General features: G+C 44.6%; 1 protein-coding gene across 2 annotated transcripts in view; it reads left to right on the top strand.

Annotated features, from left to right (window-relative positions):
* The first annotated feature begins 530 nt into the window (after nucleotides 1-530).
* Nucleotides 531-11,284, top strand: part of LOC147703686 (perforin-1-like) — a 55,806-nt gene continuing 45,052 nt past the window's right edge. Inside the window, exons 1-2 of one of the 2 annotated variants that reach the window (XM_086932044.1) lie at nucleotides 560-649; nucleotides 2,425-2,504. The gene's annotated coding sequence lies outside the window, so the exon portion shown is untranslated. Of the gene's footprint in view, nucleotides 650-2,424; nucleotides 2,505-11,284 lie in introns of both variants that reach the window. The other variant, XM_086932043.1, reaches the window with a different exon arrangement.

The raw sequence follows: 11,284 nt of genomic DNA, 5'->3' as shown, positions 1-11,284 counted from the left end.
TTACTAGTAATACATTTACTACTAGTACAATTACTAATAGGAAAGTTACTAGCAGTAACTTACCTTTGTTAAAGTCAAAATGTAGTGAACTTAGGTCTAACTTTACCTTTGTGAATCAGGCCCTAAGGTGTTAGACCAAAAATCTAACTTTACTCAGGGCCGGACTGGGAACCAAAACTGGCCCTGGCAAAGTGCCCCCCCCCCCCACCGGGGGATTGTGGGTGCTGCCGAGCTCTTTGCCAGGGCTGGTTTTTGGCCGATTTTGTTACAGGGCCGATTTTGCAGCCAAGTAATAGAACAGCTGTTATTTGTACCCCGATGTATGTGCTCTCACAATTTCTACATACATTTTAAGGGAGACAGCAGCTGAGGGCAGGGTGTAGCAGCAGATAAGGCAATGTGAGTCTGATGGCCTTATCTGCTAGCTATTAATGTGTGGTTGATGTGTTGGGTTCTATTCGAGGAAGTACTTTTAGGACGAAATACACCCGACACGTGACACTCGATTTTCAGCCTTATGAGGAATGGTCATCCACAGCTGCTTAGTTCACTCGCAGTACCTCACAAAGAGCAGAACACAGCTTGGCTTGAAGAACTGGAGGGCCCAGTACATATAGAAAGAAGCACCAGCGAGAGAGACACAAGAACGGTAAGATTAATGGTGGTGGTTATATAAGCTACTATACGGTAAAACAAAGGGGGTGTGAAGCTCATGTAATTTCCTTATGCATAATTATGAAAACAATCAGAAACATTATGTGAAATTAATGTGAAATTAAACAAAAATAAAAATCTGGCATTTTTTACTATTTTTAGCGTGAAGTACGTGATTGTGTCCAATTTGGATCTGAGGAAGCATTTCTCACCAAAAGAAGCTCATAAAACACATTTGTTGTGAACAACAGCCACTCACATTCTGTTCATTTGTGTTGTTCCCATGCTCCCATGACAGTTTTTACCCAAACATACTCAAAATTATTCAATGTGGCGTATTGGAGTCATTTTGGTATTGTGCATTACGAGAGATGAATGAAATGGTAGAAGTGAAACAAAAATAAGCTAGTGATGGAAAATTATGCCCAGAGGTAAAAGGTAAAGTTTCTAAACTGCAATGTTTGTGAGTTTTTTTTTTACAAACATTTCTTGTCGTAAACCACTGCAATGTTGAGCAACTAAGTATGTTGTCCCTTTGAAGGTGATGGCAGCATTCAGGGTCTGGCAGCATAAATTGGTAATATTATATTTTATTCCAATTCACTGCCCATCTTTCTAGTGGTGGTCAATGATGTCAAGCGTAATCCTTGTCCTAACACTGGGTGCTGTTGAGACCTTCCTTTTCTCCTACTTATTCAAAAGATGTGCCAGAAACTGGACTCCAGTGACTGACCCCGGGAGCGTTGGCTTACTGTTAGATGCGGCGGACAATACCCTCAATGAAGGTGACGGTTTCGTTGGAATAACTAAATGGGACCACCCCTCAAGATTAGGTCTCGAGGTGTTCTCTTAGTCCTGATATCTACTGATTACAAGAACTGTCTGCCAGTCCTAAGAGAATTGACGAGTTTGAAATCATCTATATGACAAGGAAGCTACGTGATTTATTGCACTGAAGCTTTGATCTAACAACCTGTGGCAATTAGATATTCCACCCATCATGAAGACGTAGGGGCATATTATCAAGCCTGTGCGCTAAAATTATCGCCGCTTTATCGGCCGAAAACGGCCGATAAAGCGGCGATAATGGGCTTGATAATATGCTCTATGGAATTCCAATCGAAGCACATGTTAGATGTGAAGACATCTAACATGGGCTTCGATTGGAATTCCACAGAGCATATTATCAAGCCCATTATCGCCGCTTTATCGGCCGTTTTCGGCCGATAAAGCGGCGATAATTTTAGCGCACAGGCTTGATAATATGCCCCATAGTGTACCCTTTGGTTTCACGTTTTTGTCCTGATGAAGACCCCGGTGTAAGGTTTTAACCACGCCTACAGTTGTAGTTTTGGGGTCGAAAACGTCGACGGCTACTTCCTTACACATCAGTTGACGCCACCCCTATTTTGGATATTGAATATCAGCGTCATATACATGATCCTTGATGAACTTTTGGAAATGATTTATTCCTTCTTGGCTCAGGGCTCTGAAGCCAATTTATTTTATATGTCAATCTTGAAATAACTTGTGGTCACATTAACTATTTCTTCGCACATTTTCTCTCTCTTTTCACGTTACTCTTTCTTTTCTTTCCATTGGGCACTCTGATGAGTGTTTTGCCATTATTGTTTTCTAATGTATTGTGGATTTAGCTCATTGTGATTGATTAGCAATGCGCTCTGATGAGTATATGTATTTTATGCTATTGTGATTAAAAGTGATGAGTTTATAACGGTTCACTGGGACCCCTCTTTTTGTATACTACAGAAACTGCACTGACAGCATCCAAGTATCAGTGAGAGGAGCTTATCCCACCTTTGTGGGGCCACAGGGTGGAGGAAATACAGGTAAGTAGCAATCCCTTCTGATGATATAGGTAAAGGTCAGACTAACAAAGGATGCCCTATTCAAACTCTGTAATGCCTGTGGTACACTTGCTCCTTGGTCTAGTAGGGTGTTGAATATCAAGCAGGGATATTGTGATACCTTAATATAGAAAAACAAAACAATTATAGATAAAATATAGGGATCGAAAAAGGTCAACAGGTAAATATGTATAGATGTTTTAAACCAAACTCCACCTACATGTACCTTAATGATATACGTGTAGCAAGGTACATGGATTTGGAGTTAAGATTAGTAAATATGTACTTCTCTATATACACTCACTTTTCGATATATTGTCTTCAATATTTTGCTTATGATATTAACCCATTGACTGTTGGGCTTCCCCCCTTAGTGCTGAGCACTTTTTTGGCTATTTGGGTGTAGTTGAGTTTAGGCCTCCATATCGCTTTGTCCACATAAGGTATCCATGCTAAATGTGTGTCCTTTTTTCCTGCAACCTGTGGATTCTAAAGGTACCCAGGATTTGTGGACTCCCTGGAGGAAACTGAGAAAATAGCCAAAATATTGGTACATTTTGTGCATTTGTGAGAAAAATTGTTAAAAAGTGCTCTGGATAAAAGTATCTATTTCTTTCCTAATAATGGCATCAACAGTTTGCTGTGATAAAGTCACCATCTTTCTGGCTTTCAAGAAGTTGCAGAGCAAAATCAAAAACTTGATTTTAACAACAGTGTTAGCATTTTTTCAAGCAATAGTCAATTGTTCCTATTTTTGTGTGATTTCCACCATACTTCCAGTATGTGGTTGAAAAGAGTGTGACACCCATGCGTGAGCCATGGAAGCTACATATTCAGAAAAGTAGACATATTCAGCAAGGGGTCATAAGTGTCGATTCCTCAAGCTTTCCAAAAGAAACTAATTATTGAAATAAGGAAATATTGAAAAGAAGTAAGGTAAAGAGTCATTTGTGACTATTTTTTCATTTGTAAAGCTTTGCTACAATGGCTGCTTTACAAAAGCAATGCACCATTACGTTTACTGGACCCTCTTGGTTGCAGGGATATATAGGATTTTTAGGTTCTCCAAGGACCTGAGGTACCCAGAGCCAACAACCGAGCTGTGCCATATAATGGTTTTTCATTGTGAATGGAGTATAGACCAATTCATATGGTGAAATATGTTGAGTGAAAAATCGGTATCAAGGAAATCTATGTAGTTCTGAAATGGGTACAAGTAATGGAGCTTGTACATCTCTAAATTTGTGGGTACCCGTACAAGCATATGATTTAGAGATACATTCTAATACTCTATGCTTCCACATGTCTTCCGATAAAAATGGTGCCTCATTTGTGTTTGTAGACCTAATGCCAGTATCAAGAAAGATCCCAAACTGAGCAACATAATTTAATCACATTTTTCCTCTGAAATATGACCCTTTCTTTTGCAAAGCGGGTAGCTGTGGATTTTGGGCCCTAGCCCAGCCAGCACCTAGGGAAACCTAGCAGAACTGTACATTTTTTTAAACTAGACACCTAAGGCAATTCAGGATAGGGTGACTTGTGTGGCTCTTACGAGGTTGGTTTCTCCAGAATCTCTTGCAAATGTCAAATGTTGACTAAAAACACATTTTCCTCATATTTCTGTGAGAGAAAGTTCTAGAATCTGTGGAAAGCCAAACATTTTCTTCAACCCAGTATTTCCCTAAGTCTTCTGATAAGAATGGTACCTCACTTGTATGGGTAGGCATAGTGCCTGAGGCAGGAAATGGCCCAAAATGCAACATGGATACACCACATTTTACCACTCAAAACTGACCTGTTTTTTGCAAAGTTGGTAAATGTGAATTTTGGGGTTAACTCAGGTGGCATATAGGGGAACCTAGCAAACATAAATATTTTTATAAACTAGATACCTGGGGGAATAGAAGATGGGGTGACTTGTGTGGCTCTCATGAGTTTGCAAACCTCAAACATTGACTAAAAAAGGTAATATGAAAATCCTAAAAACACGGTTTCCGTTCATTCGGGCACCCAACTTAGCCACATCGCTGCGGCGGCTATTCCGCCGCAGCGCTAAGGGGCGGGGCGGCCTGCTGGTGACGGAACTGCTCCGTCACCAGCCGCGGTTGGGCTGTACATATGACGGAGCGGTTCCGTCATGGCCCCGCCCGCTCAATGGAACGCCCAGCGCAGGCGCGAAATCTGCGTCGCGCAGGCGCAGCGAGCGGGCCATGACGGAACTGCTCCGTCATCCGCACAGCGCCACCGCAGCTGATGAGGGAGGGGTTCCGTCATCAGCATCGAAAGAGTTAAAGGATAGACTTGTTCATTCCCGCCCCAAGATCAAAAAGGAAATTCCTTGAATCTACCATCTGGGCACTTCCTATGTGGGGGATGCAAGTCTGTAAATTCACAGTATTGTGTTGAGCAATGGCCACACTTGATACCACAACAAGTTCAGTATATGTAACTCCAGTTTTTTTATATACAGACTGACCTGTAACTGGGTCGGCTTTAGTGCAGTGTGACTGGTGCAGCCACAGTGTGCGCTGACTTGTGGAGGGGGCACTGATCTCAGCAGGGGGTAAGGGGGCGCTGTGTTTATCAATAACTTGGAGAGATTAGCGGCACGTATGCAGTTGGTAGTGAGAGAATCAGAGGAGGCAGTCTTGGGGTCTGGGGGTGCCAAAAATGATTGTCGCACTGGGTTCCACCAGCGCTTTTGCCGGCCCTGGCCTGCAGTATGTCGGTCTCACCACTTGGAAAGTTAAAGTTAGGATACAAGTATCCTTAGATGAGGAAAACTCACAACTTGCTTAGTGAAACATTTCAGGAACAGGAGTATGGTCCACAGGACTTTAAATGGAGAGTCCTTGAAAAAATTGATCAGAGAACAGACAGACAATACCGACCTGAAATGAGTTAGTTGAGTGGCACAAACTTCGGGGTTGACCCCAATTGAGGATTACAGGCCTACTCTTGAAAGCATAATTTCTGTTGATCCACAATGTAACTGTGTGCGCTTTATTATTTTTCATGCCACCCCACTGTTGGGTAAAGGTGAGATGAGCTGAGTGATGATCCCTAAGGTACTACGCAGTTGATATCCGTGGGTTTGGAGAGGAAGGATTGGATCCAGTCGAATGCGGTTCCTTGTATTCCTGCGTCGTGAAGTCTGGCTGCGAGTGTGTGATGTGAAATGGTGTCAAAGGCTGCGGGGAGGTCTAGAAGGATGAGGGCCGCAGTGTGTCCTTGATCCAGTAGCATGCGGATGTCTCCAGTGGTGGCGAGGAGTTGCGGTCTCGTGCTGTGGTTGCTGCGGAATCCAGACTTGGAGGCGTCCCGGATGAAGTTCTCTTCGATGAAGGCTGTCAGCTGGGTGTTTGTGAGTCTCTCAGTGACTTTGGCCGCAAAGGGGAGGAGAGAGATAGGCCGGTAGTTTTTCAGGTCCGTTGGGTTGGCCAAAGGTTTCTTGAGGGCTTTTATCTCCGCCTGTTTCCAGTCATCTGAGCAGATGCCTGATCTGAGGAAGGCGTTGATGGTGTGTCGAGTTGGGTTGCGATGATGGTGGCGGCACTGAGGAATATGAGCAGTGGGCAGGGGTCCGTTGGGGCTCCTGAGTGAGTTTTCCTCATGGTCGCGTTGATGAGTTTGACGGTAGCAGCATCCGAGGACGTAATGGTCAGGGGCTGTTTAGTTTATGATGAAAGAATTAGATCACCAAGGACCCCCCCTCCTGGGTAAGATGAGATGCATGAAATAACCCCCATGACAATTACTTGCAGTGGGGTGGGATCTGGAAATACCCCCACCCTTGTGCATGGTGCATGGCACAACATAGGGTGAAGGATTAAACGTTTTTAAAAATAAAATGTTATAGTTTGCAATATATTGTACCAAAGCAGATTCTTTTTAAACGCTCCCAGTGTTTGAGAAATGCTGAGTGAGACTGAAAAAACAGTTTGAATGCTTGGGAAGGGAGGCGGTTATGGGCTATTTGTTATCCTCTGCCTGCCTTTCCCAATGGCATGGAACACTTATTGTTCTTCACCTGGAACATTCCCCAAGAGAAGGTTGTGTATTAAAAGCATTTTTTTAAAAACACCATGGCTTTTGACAGGTACCCTAACATCATATTTTCATTTGCAAAGATGGCACCAGGGCAGCTACACAGCTCTCTCCAAATGCCAAGATACCACTGTAAGTTACAATGGGCATTTGGCCTAAAAATGCTCTGGGTTATGGATAACTGGGGCAGCTACCCGTGCCCCATTCATAATTGCAAACTGTTCACGAGGTCAGCTGTTACCTGTTCCAGGTGCCTTTGACATAAAGAAACAATAAGGTTGAAGGAGGCCTGGATCATCAGACAGCTGCCTCAGCACCCTTTTTCTAATAGCCTTGTTTCCATGGCTCACACCATTGTGTGACCATGGACTGAAGATGGAAGAGGGATGTGAAAGTTGTTAGAAAAACTGCCATCCTGTTTGCAATAGCAAACTGGGTTCCAGGCTAAGTATCACATATCCTGGTTCTCACAATAATTTGTTATCCTCCCACCTTGCCCGGGGATGGTGGCATGTCATGTCCCATGCACTAACTCTTCAAGAAAATGGAATATACTTCCTGGTGTTGTGTATATTTATAAAGAGCACTTTCACCAACAAGGGTATCCTAGCACTGAGCAGGCCAATGTGCCTAACCTTGCATATGGTAGGTTGCTCGATTGAAAAGCCAGTTCTTCAGCTTCTTGCAGGATTCTAGAAGAAAATAGGAGGCTAGGCTGTTCCAGGCTTTAGGAGCGATGTAATAGATACCCTCCTCCTGATATGGTTCTGCTTATGATTGGGATGTGTGCGAGTAGGAGTCCTGCAGAATGGAGGTGTCTGGGTGGTTGATTGAAGGAGATGTGATTGTACAGGTGAGTGGGGCCAACGTTTTTTTCGCATTACTGTGTTTTTTGCATTACGTTGAGAAGTGCCTTAAATGTGTTTGTGAGGAGTTTGAAATTAGCATGCTTGTGAATCGGGAGTCAGTGGAGCGTTCTGAGGGTGTGATGTGATGTGAGTTCTGTGTGGGAGGTTCAGGATGAGCCTGGCTGACGAGTTCTGGATGGTTTGTAGACTTCTAGTGAGTTGCTTGGTTATACCGGCATAGAGGGTGCTCCCATAGTCCTAATTGCTGGTGACTAGGGTGTGAGTGACACATTTTCTAGTGTTGCTTGGGAGCCATATCTAGACCTTCCTCAGCATCATCAGGGTCTGGAAGCAGGATACAGTGATGGCATTGACTTGCGCTGTCATGTCAAGTTTGCAGTAGATAACTATTCCGTTCCTTGCTTGGGTACTAGGTGGATGCCCGAGTTTGGCTGGTCTCCAGTTGGAGTATCATGCTGAGGTGTTCTTGCCAAAGATCACTACTTCTGTCCCGTCTGTGTACAGCTTTGGACTGTTAGTTTTATGCAGTTAGCGACTTCGGTCATGCATTGATTGTTGTATCGGAAGTCTTGTCTGAGAGGGAGAGTGTCATCAACATAGGGAAGGATATTGAGGTCATGTGCGTGGAAGGCATTGCCAGGAGGATCCTGTATGCATTGAAGACGATGGGGCTAAACAGTGACTTTTGAGACATTGCGTAGATTAGTTTGTGGGTTTCAATGGAAAAAAGGGCAACTGTGACAGTTTGTGTTCTATCTGTTAAGAAGGAATAGATAAAGCAGAGAGCAATGCTTTGGATGCCATACTCCGGGAGGCATCTGATGAGGACGGAGTGTCAGACCATGTCAAATGCTGCAGAGAGGTCCACGAGAATGAGGGTTGCCTTGTCTCCTCTGTCAAGGAGCATGCAGATATTGTCTAAGGTGGTGATGAGTGCTGTTTCCATACTGCGGTTAGGCCTGAATCTGGAATGTTTGGCATTGAGGAGTTGGAAGTTGCTAAGTTGGTTGGTGAGGTGTTGGTTAATTAACTTCTCTAAGACTTTGCCAGGATAGCAGAAGGGAGATTGGTCTGTAGTTAGAAAGTATGGCTGGGTCAGAGGATGGTTTCTTAAGCAGGGGTGTGACAGTGGCATGTTTCCAGGTGTTGGGGAATGTGGCTGAGACAATGGAGGCATTGAATATGGGTGTTAGTGTTTCGCTGATTGGTAGGAATCCTTTGGGGAGGCATGGGAGAGGCAAGGGTCAGATAGATGATCTTCATGATAGCTGTGATTTTGACGTGGTGACAGTGGCCAATGAGTCCTGGGGTTTGTTCGTCGGCCTTGATGGAAGCTGAGTTGTGACAGTGACATGGTCTGGGTGAGGGTCAAAGTTGCCAAATATGGAGGTAATTTTGTTAGAGAAGAAGTCCTAGAGCTTGTTTCAAAGGTCTTGCGAGAGGAAGATGTTGCTGGGGGTAGCAGAAGGCACAGTGAAATCTTTGATGATGGCTAAGATGTTCTTGTTAGCACTGGCATAGATGCGATCTCTAAGCGACGTGAGCTTGGTATTCTGTATCTGCTGGTGGTAGCGTCTTAGGGCTGATTTGAAGAAGTCTTTATCTGTGGTATCTTGACTTGTTCTCCATATGCACTACAGTTGCTTTCAGTGGTGTTTCGTCAGCCTGAGGTCCTCTGTGTACCATCTGGCCTGTGATAGTGCACTTGCAGGTGAGTTGGCTTTGAGGGGAGCAAAGGTGTTGGAGCATGCAGTGATCCAGCTGTTGAGGTTTTTTTTGACTTTCAGCATGTTAATGGTATGGTTTGGCCGGTGCTCAGAGAGGGCAGAAGCCCACTACTTTTCTGTGATGCTTATCCAGCTGCAACAGGTAGTTGTGGTGGTGGTAGGTCTGTGGCGATGCAGGGTGGGTTTGCTAAAAATGATAATGGAATTATGTGTTCTGCCCGTGGGGAAACATCCATTACAATGCAGGCATTACAATGTAATGCCTTTACTAAACAGCCAATACAATGCAAGCTCTATTACAACACATGCTATTACAACGCATGCCATTACAACGCATGCCATTACAATGCTGACCAGCTCCTTCCCTGAGGTAACCACCCGGCGGTGTTAGAATAGTAAATTACATTGTAATGGTGCATGCGTTGTAATGGTTTGTGTTGTAATAGCATGCGTTGTAATAGAGCTTGCGTTTTTAAAACTACATTATAAAAGCATGCGTTGTGATAGTTTGCATTGTAACATCATAAATCCCTGCCCATGTCATAGTTGCTGGCTTGTCGACTACGATTTTGCAGACTGCGGAGAAAATCGTGTCCAAGAGGTTTCCAACAGTGTGGGTGGGGTCTGGAACATGCAAGGTGAAGACAAAGTTTGCAAGGTTTTCTGGAAGTGCAGTAGAGTTTAGATTGGTGTGGTCGTCTGAGTAAATGTTAAGTTCTCCAAGTAAATTAAGGTATTGGCATTTATGAGGATGTGTACAATGACGTCTGTAATGTTGCTGGTGAATTTGGTGCTGGGCCCTGGTGGCCCATATGCAAGGGTTCTGCCCAAGAAGATGTTAGTTGTGATGCATATCTTGAAAGTGTAATGTTCTATGTTAGCTAGAGAGGGTGCCCTTATAAGTGGTGAAGCTGATAGTATCTTTGAATATGAGGGAGACTCCACCTCTGTGCTGGTTCTGATGGTCTTGCCTGGCGATCTTGCAGGGTAGCGGTGGATAGGCGTAGAACCAGGGTGCCGCCCCTGGCATGGTCCAAGCATGGATGGGTGCAGAAGGGCTGTCACCCAAGATTGGAATATATTATATGCTTTACCATCTCTTTTTGAAAGTGTGAGGTGGTATTTGGTAGCCCAAGAAATCTTGCTATCGGCTACTCCTATTTTGTGGGGTTCTCTGTGTCTTCATGCCCCTGCTTTGCATATGGGGTGTATTGTTTCAGCTCTGCTACCTTGCTTAAGGTTCACGTATTTATTTCCACCATCTGCTTTACCTAAATGCAGTGAATTATAGTCCCCTTTCTTGTCCAAGGGTGTGGCGATGATTTGCCCTCCTGAAAAAAGAACTGCACTCATTGTCGTTCAGAGCTGGCCCAGTGCCCTCTTTTCAATTACAAATAGGGCAGCAGTACGGCTATTAAATACTCTGGAGCAGATTTACAAGCTCCGCGCAACACTTTTTGTGACGCAGTGGCAGTGTAAACAATGCACCACATTGCAGACCATTTACAACGTGGCGCATCTAGGGAGATGTGTTACCTTGTAAAGCCCTGCGCCACATTATACCTGTGTAAGGTATAATCAATGCAGAGTGGACATTCCCATGCAGGAAAGCCTCATAGAAGTGATGCAGTGAAATCTACAAGATTTCACTGTGCCACTTCTGGGACGCCACTGTGTCAAAACCTTACGGCTGCTTGGAGCAGGCGTAAGGAGTGACACAGTAAATTAGGAATAGGCCTCCCCATGCGTTGCTGGAGTTGCGTCATCAGGGGTGTAACACAGGCCCCCGCAGCCCCCGTGGTGCAGGGGGGGCTGAGCTCCAGGGGGCCCCCTCATCACAGCACTTTTACTCGAGAGTTCCTGTTAAAGTTCCGAGCGGGGGTCCCTCCATGCATCTCGCAGGGGGCCCTGTCAAATGTCGTTACGCCACTGTGAGTCATGCTTACGAGACGACTACAGCAATGCATGACTTTTGCGCTGACAGATGCGCCAGAATTTCAAACGCATCTGTTAATCCTTGCGTCATGGTGCAAGGGTTGCGCCTGCAGGCGCAGAAAAACCTATGCATCTCTACAGGTGCATCAGTTTCTTGTAAATACCCCCCTCTGGGCCTCGT

This window comes from Lissotriton vulgaris, chromosome 7 (genome assembly GCF_964263255.1).
Source record: "Lissotriton vulgaris chromosome 7, aLisVul1.2, whole genome shotgun sequence".
Classification (NCBI taxonomy): Eukaryota; Metazoa; Chordata; class Amphibia; order Caudata; family Salamandridae; genus Lissotriton; species Lissotriton vulgaris.
This window is presented reverse-complemented; position numbering and strand designations above follow the sequence as displayed.